Genomic DNA, 9278 nt, shown 5'->3' with positions numbered 1-9278 from the left:
GAGAGAGAGAGAGAGAGAGAGAGAGAGAGAGAGAGAGAGAGAGAGCGTCTATTTTTTTCCTCTAATAAATTCAATATTAACTTGAATTACATTAATAACTGCGATCGACTCGTTAAAACAATTTTTATATGAATAATTTCTATATTATAATTCAATATTAACAATCTGTATTATATTATTCAAGAGAACGTATTTATAACGATATATGTTAATAATCGTTATAAAATCGTTAACGACTTGTAGTGAAGAAATTCAAGAGAATTTATTTATAACGTATTTTCTGTACACAATATTCGCAACTAAAAACAACTTGAGTATTTCTAGATAAACAAAACGATTGTACAGTCAATTTAGCGAAAATACATGGTATACGCGTATGGATTAATGGCTATTTCCGGTGCATGAGAGACGTAAACTTGTGTACTAGGTGATTATGCACATATGTATTATATATCATGAAACGAGAATGTATATACAATGGAAATAAATACAGATGCTATAGAATGAATAAAAGAGTTAGATCAGTACAGAAAGACAAAGTTGATATTCCTTTTTTTATTCTTGTTTTTTTATTCGTATTTTTTTTTATTAAAAAATAGTTCAATTTTTAATAATATAAATTAGAGAAAATGTTTATTAAAATCTAAAAATTAAGAAAGTTATAAATTTTGTAACACAATTGTATCCAAGTATTTTTGTGCGTTATGTAACAATTAATAAATAATTTAGGACGACTATTCGATTAAATTTTAATTAATTTAATCAGCGCTGTTTTATTAAATAATATGAATAAAACAATTAAAATAATTAATATAATTCTGTTTAACAGTACATTAAAATTATGTTAATAACATATTGAAAAAATTAAGAATTAACTGAATTCAATTATAATCTCGTCAAATTATTGACAATTTAATGAAAAGATTATATTAACTAGAGAGATAATTCTTAGATGAGAGAGATGGTTTTTAATTCAGAACTTAATTTTGCAATATAGGAATAATAACTTTAAACACTGTTGTATTAAAAATTTCTAATATATTTATTTCTTTCTCTATTTTTTGCCACAAAATTCTGACAAAAAACTTTTTTTTTTTTATAAATAAAAAGTAGTATTATTTCGTTCTTGATAATAGATAAACTTAGTAGGAAAAATTTGAAAAATATACAAAAACATAGAGCATAAATGAATGCTATTAATAAAATTTAAGCTTTAATAAAATTTAGAATTGAAGTATATCGATTTATTTGAACAATATTTTTACGAATAAACAAATATTAAAAACTTCAACATAGATCGTAATTTAAAAAATAGTCTAATATAATATATTTAATTCTATTGTCAAAGAAAAGCTAACAATCCCACATGTTCCTGATAAAAATTTTAAAGATATTAAAGACAGCAAATACCATCATCAATAAAAATTTGTAAAATTACTGAGAAATCAAAATTCACCGTATCAAATTCGCTAAATTGCCATGTACAGAATGAACGTGCAAATAACGAAATGTCATAGCAGCAAAAAATATTAAAAGAGGATGCTATAATGACTGCTAAAAGATATTATTTCTGAAAATAGATGATTAGAAAAAATCTTTTTAATGTTTTATCACTTAAATATATAATTTAAAGATGCTTTAATTTTCTTCTCAAAGTTGCATTTTTAATTTTTTGAAAAAGTATTTCAAATTTTAAACATTTATACGATTAATTTTAGACTTATTTTATGTGCACATATTTCATAAAATTTATTTTATGGATAAAGAAAATGTGTTTGTTATATATAAATATATTGTTTCTATTGTTTCTTAATGAAAGGTATTTTTACTCGCAGTTACTTACGTGTTGATATACTGATTTAGCTCTCTAAAGGCCTCTGTCACCAACTCCGATTAACGTTAATCGATGATTAACTCAATCATCATGATTGTTAACGTGAGAACTGAACACAGTCTGCTATTTCAGAAGAGGAAAAGAGAGAATGGAGACATTTTGATACATTAAAAATTGCTGTTGGCACTTTTGTAAATTGATCGTCAATTAAATTTAATTAGAAGTTGATGAAAGAAACCTTCAAACTACCCCTTATATTGAATTATTACCAAAAGTGAGAAATAATGTTTTTTTTTTCTTGTTTCATTATATTATTTGAAATAAATTAATTTTCCTCACATATATCTTATCACACATACGTAATTATAAATTAATTAATTATAATATATGAATTGTTAAAATATATTTGTGATTCTTTTTACACTCGATTTGTAAATAATTATATTGTAAATCTTCATTATTTAATATTTTTATCACAGATAACTTTATAAAGACAAGTAAAGGATAATATTCCTCTTATTGTTAGTCTCAATAATTTTTTTATAAAATTAGGCAATTTACGTAATTGAATTGTTGTCAAGCGCATATATATTGTACTCTCTAAATTCTAAACCGTTTTATTAGATAAATCTTTTATAATATTTGATTCATTATCATTCAACCTTCTTATCATCCATCGTAACATATTAGGTGCTTGAATTAATTCTCACTGTTTTTTTTACTAAAAAAAGCTCGTGCTTATTTTATCAAATGGTATACTTGTTTTATTCACAATATTGTTTATCGAAAGCTATAACCTTTTCCTAGGTTTCGGGTAACAAAATGGATTCTGCGGTAGAAAATTTCAGGTTCTTTTGAGGCGATCCAGTTATCGAGCCATTTTTTGATAACTTCGAAATAACTGAAGTGCTGCTCAGAAAGACCATGCTGTATATCGATCGAAACAAATGGTAATCTGATGAAGCAACGTCTGGTGAATAAGACGGGTGAGATAAGAATCTCCAAGTGCCTCCAAGATTTCCTTCACTGGTTGTGCAATATGTGGACATGTGGTCTGTCGTTGTCATGGAGAAGAATAATTTTATCATGTCTTTTGGCGTATTGTGGACGTTTTTCTTTGAGTGCTCGATTCAAATTGAGTAATTAACGTCGGTTAGCATTCATCATTGATTATTTGACTCGGTTATTGCAGCAGCTTGTAGTACACGACACCGACTTGATCTCACCAAATGCACAACATGACCTTCTTTCCATGAATATTCTGTTTTGGCGTTGATGGTTCATTGGGACGCACCCCGATTTCTTTAGGATTGTCGTAACGAATTCATTTTTCATCGTCAGTCACAATTCGATGCAAAAACGACTTCCGTTTTTGTCTTTGGAGCAGCGATTCACAAATTTCGCAATGTCTCTTTCTCTCAATTCATGTGGAACCCAATTTCCTAATTTCTGGATCATTCCCATTACTTTTAAACGTTTGCTAACGGTTGACTCATCGATATTTAATGTTTCCGACAACTCTTTGAACGTCTGACATGAATCTTCTTGAAGTAATACCTCCTATTCTCCATCTTCAAATTTTTTCGGCTGACCAAGACGCTCTTTGTCATTTATGTCAAAATCGTTGTTTTTAAATCTTCCAAACCAATCTCTGCAAGTTGTTTCAGATAGAGCATTCTCCCTATAGCCTCCACTAGCAAATGATGACTTTCAGCAGCAGATTTCTTGAGGTTAAAACAGAAAAGTAACGATTCCTTCAAGTGCTCTTTTTTGGTACGAAACCCGATATTTTTAATGCAATAAAAAATTGTTCTATCTATATATGCATCCGATCAAATGCTATATGCTGATTATTAAAGCTTATTAATAGTACTTTCATATACATAAACAGTCACTTTTGGCCATGTTGAAACAGCGTAAATACAAACCTCTCCCGGTAAACAGCGATAATTAATTCAAGCACCTAATAGTGTATATATTTACATAAACTATAATATAAATAAAATATTTTTTATATATAATCAGTTGAAATAAGAACTTGTTATCTTCTTTACTCGTTTATTAAACACTGTTAATTTAAATCTTCGAGATGAATCGACAATGTGTGTATTCTTGTGAAATTTATATAAACTTTCATTTGTGCCTTCTCGAAAAATAAAAAATTATCACTTTGGATCATTCAGTTCAGAAATGGCTTTCATTTTGGAGGAAGAGGTTTCTATACTTATCTAATAGTGTACATCTTTTTCGCTGAAGAGAACTCGAAATAAATTCTCTCTCGAAACGTATGATTTTTTTTATTTATACAATAAAGTCGACATAACATTATTGCTCACGCTATAATAGCGCAGTATAATAGCAGCGTTTTTTGCTCTCAAAAATGCCCTAATTTCACATCTTATATAAACAATAATATAAGTTCTTTATTCGTCATGTTTATCAGGAGCCACGTTCAAAACTGAAAGACACTACAAGTCTCTTATTTGACCTTTTCTTACATTTCTTAATCATTCTGCTTGTCTTGATCTGGGACTAGCGTACTCGCATTGGTATACCTACTATTTTTTTCATGAGTATACTTGAATTATGTATTTCTTGAAAAAGAGATAAAATTCATGAGCGCATAGTATACCTTTTCTTATCTGATATTTAAATCGTAGTCATGTACGAATCGATGTGAGAATATATTTAGCACTTTCATATTATACTTTATAATTATAAGCATATTGTAGGTAATTTGATTTAATAATTGTTATATAGAATTTTTGTAATTTTATCGATTATTTGAAACAATATATATATATATTATTACGTAACAATAAATTATAGAAATATTTATATTATCCTTCGATTACTTGAAGTATAAATAATAAATATTTTATTAAATCTAATGAAATAAGATCAATTTTAACGAAGAAACTTTATGATATCTACTAGATCAAATATCTTGCATATACAGGGTGTCCCGCGAGACTTCTTTAATCTCGCACAGAAGGATAGATAGGATTGAAATAAATACAGAAGTCTTATACTGTTTAGCAATTCTCGCAATATTAATACAGATATTAATTTTTGAAATTGTACTAATGAAAGCGCGTTTTGAAATACGCTGCGGCTGCCGAGGTATAGCCCGGTCCATTTCTTTAAACATAGACTGCGTTAACGCAGTAGAGAGGCAAGAAGGAAAGCGCGCCGTAAGTCACGAATTTGTATTTTTTACTTTAGGGAACAGAGGGTGCTATATCAGGTAAATAGAGAGGATGGTCCATGGTAGCGATATTATTTTTGGCCGAAAACTCGCGCGTAACGAACGCGTCACCACGTCGCGGCAGAATAAAATTTAGTACACGAACTTTTTGTTCACACCTCGTATAGCGCGGAAAGTACAAAAGAAGGAAATTTGTTTCTTTTCTAATACATATCATATTGAGGTCCATAGTTAACTTTTGGGGATAATGCTAATCGATTTAAAAAAAAAAAAATTTTTTTCGGTCCGTCCTAATATATTATACATATATAAAGGGTGTCCCAAAATTCATCTGACGGATTTCGTGGATAGATAGAGCGGACTAAACTGAGACGGAAATTCCTGTAATATTTTACAATTTTTGCAATAGATAAATTAATGAGATATTATAATGTTTAAAGATTACCGAATACGCGCTTGGAACGCACGGAGAACGGAGTCAGCCTGCCAATAAACGCCCCGCGCCGTGCACACCGCTGTGAGCCTCTAAATGTCATGATACACGGGCGGCGCACTTGACGTTGCCAGGTCATCGTTGCTCCCCACGGCCCGCAGAGCTACCAATGGACGTACACTCGGCAACCCATACAGCACAGAAAAATGCTGCAATATTGCTGCAATGTTGCAATGTAACATTACAGAGATATTAAAAAAATGTAAAATAACAATATGCTTGCAAGATATTAGTAATATTGTAATATTCCAGAGAGAAACATTGTGCAAAACTATAATTCTTTAATTACAAAATAATAATAATTAATAATAATTAATAAATAATAAATACATCTATATTATATTATTTATTAATTAATAATAATTCTTTAATACAGTCTTTTAGTTTAACAGCCCTTTTTATGATATAATAATTAATAAATCCATTTTTATATTTGAATAAAAAATTTATTAATAAATTATTTGACGATCATTTTATTAACTAAATTTTATGTTAATTTTAAATATGAAATTAAAAGCTTATAGAAAGTCGTAATTTTGGATATAATCAGCGCATCATTATTGTATAAGTTGAGAAGCAATTAGGAGGGAATCTCATTTTTTGAGTAGAAAAAATCGTTTTTTTTTTTTTTACGGAATCTATTAGTTTAATATTATAAGAATATGTAAAATTTTTATCGAAATTCGTAAAACTTCTTGAGATATGAGCTATTAATCAACCGAGCACCTGACTGAGCACAGATAATAAGATTTTTAACGGTTGACAGTTTCCGGTTTCGTTTTCAGTACAAGAGTTAAGTTAAGTTAATGTAGGGGTAATAGTGTTATTCAACGGTAAATTTTTCAGAAGGAAAATATCTCAATCATTTATTGGAAAATATACAAAGGAAGTGATTGACCTTCTTGTAAAATCTGCTTATTGTTATGCTTGTAAATTATGGGAACTTAAATGTGAAACTCCGGAATATGAAATTTGGAAAAAAAATCACACAGAAGAACGTACTGCAAATTATGATGGATCAGCTGGGAAGATGAAAGTTGACGCCGTAAATAAAATGTTCCAACGATCCTGAGAATTATTGGAAGTCAAGTACGCTTATTATTATACATATATATGTATCATATTAGACACTATCACTTTTGTCTAAGACATTTTTCTTAGATACTTTCCGAGATATTAGACCGTTTCCAGATTTTTGGTATATTTTTAAATGATCATTACTCGGCTTTGGTATAGTTTTTAAAATGATCATTACTCGACTCCCATTGGCGCGAACAGCTTTACAGGTGTTCATTTGATAGGCTCTTCTAACATCACTGCAAGTTTGATCAAAATCGGTGAAGAGCAGAGCGTAGCCTTTCCTTGTAAGTATAAAATTTTAATGAAACAATTATTAAATGCCTTTCTCTACTATACTTTAGATATCAATTTATCACGGTCGACGCATTCCTACCTCATGATTCAGTTCTACGAAACGTTTATTGTTTATGATTCAAGATTATTCTACACGACTATATATATTTTTGTATATAATATACGGAATTCATTATTTGTAGCCTATATTATTATGTAACAGATTAAAAATAAAAAACATACACAATAGAAAATTCCTTTTCAGAAATAAGAATTTGTTTATCTAAAAATTTTTTAATAAATTTGTGATCTTAGTGTATAGACTTTTATTACCAATATATTAATTTTCATACTTTCAAATTTAATTTTTCTGAAATATAAAATTTATATAAAAAAATGTTATTTTATATATCGAGTCAGTTCCTTTTTATACAATCAAATTTTTTCCTGTCTTCAACAGATAATGTTATATTTAAAAAATTTATCTCTATCTGTAATGTTACATTTAAGAAATTTATATACTGGATATGCGAATAATCTTGTATTTAAGAAAATTTATCTTTAACGGATGTACAGATAACCTTGTATTTAAGAATATATTCGTCTGCATGTGTGTGAATAATATATTAATCTTTTTAGATTAAGAAGTTTAAGTTTCAAATCTACTATATTCATTCTCTTTTATTTCTTTTAGCAACTTTCTATGACTTATTTTAGAAGTCATAGAAAGTTACTAAAAGTCTCATAGATTTATATATATATATATATGTAGCATTTACATGTTAGATTTGAAATTCGTTTCAACATATTTCATTTCTGAAAGCAAATAATGATTCACCGTACAGAACTGCTCATTGCTCTTCTCGGACGAAACTGTGAAGTGGATAGATAAGAAGAATATAGATAAAGCCTTATAGTTTTCAAGATGGAAAACATTTTTTATTGTTTGGTATACATTTCCATTAATTTTTTATTTCTTACTTTGAAGAAAAAAAAGGACAATTTTTCTTCCTTTATCATACATTTATTATGAGGAATATATTTTTTTTCTCAAAGTAGATTTGGATATTATGAATCTCAATAAGAGGGGCAAGATTAATAAAATTTTAATAAAATTAATATTAATAAGATTTTCCAAACTAAAACTTTAATTATACATAATTAAATTTCCTATAGGTCTAACTTGTACAATATTTTTTATTGTGCCAAGTAATAGGTCAAAAAAATTTTTGAACTTAAAATGAAATAGATATATATTTACGTGTTAAAAAAAAAAAGAAAGCTAAAATGCTGAGTGCAAAAAGAGCAAGCAACGCGAACAGACCTGATATATCTGATGTTATTGTGCTGAGCGAGCCGGACTCGCGTAGCCGTGGAATTTGGCATTGTGCCGAAGACTCAAGGATAACCGATCAGCATGTGATGAATCTATATGAACGCTTCTCGAGACTGTGAACATTACTATTGCTTCTTATCGCGCGATGTTTATACGGTATCTATTCCGATAGAACAATCGTTTATTAAAATTGTGTGACAAAATCTTGCATAATAAAATTTGTAATACACGGATATTTACAAAAATAAATGCAGAAACTTTGATCTTTTCTAAACTATTGATAACCGCTTGCTAAATTAATTTCGACGTAGTATTTCGGCAAAACAATAACGACGAATACAGCGAGTCAACTCAGCGACACATTTACCAAATTAAACTTGAAAAGAAATTGTCGAATAATTGAGAAAAATATATTTTTGCTGTATTTTAAAAATACAATTGTGCTCAAAAAAACTGTATTATTCCTAAATAATGTACGAATATTGTAACATGAAGTATTATATTATATATTCAGTCCATTATATTATATATTCAGCTAAATTAAAAATATATATATATAAATAAATATATATATATGCTTCAATCTATTGGAAATGTTTGTCGAGAATTTGAAAATAATCGGATAACGTGTCTTGATTTATTTCTTATTCAGTATACTGCCGAGACGTCTCATTTATATTATACTCTTAAAAAGAAAATGAATAAAAAAAGTATCTCAAATTAAATTTATCTAATTTTTTACAAATATTATTTAGAAATTTTATTTTGACTGTTGCATTATGGTGAATTATCTTATAAGTTCAATGTTTTCAAAATGTTTATCAAAATGTTTATCAGAATATCAAATCTAGAGGGTATGTATATTATATAGAGAAGTATAGAATTATTCGGAATTAGAGTGCAGACATAATAGAAGAAATAAGAAATTAGGAATAAGGAAAAAAAATGTCAAATTATCAAAAACTATGTATTCCGAGGTATTCGCGGGTTTCTGATAAGTTGAAGTTTTTCTTATTCCTTAATCCTTCTATTGTGTCTCTTATTCTTATTTTGT

Source organism: Cyphomyrmex costatus, unplaced genomic scaffold, assembly GCF_001594065.2.
Source record: "Cyphomyrmex costatus isolate MS0001 unplaced genomic scaffold, Ccosl1.0 scaffold843, whole genome shotgun sequence".
In the NCBI taxonomy this organism is placed as follows: Eukaryota; Metazoa; Arthropoda; class Insecta; order Hymenoptera; family Formicidae; genus Cyphomyrmex; species Cyphomyrmex costatus.
This window is presented reverse-complemented; position numbering follows the sequence as displayed.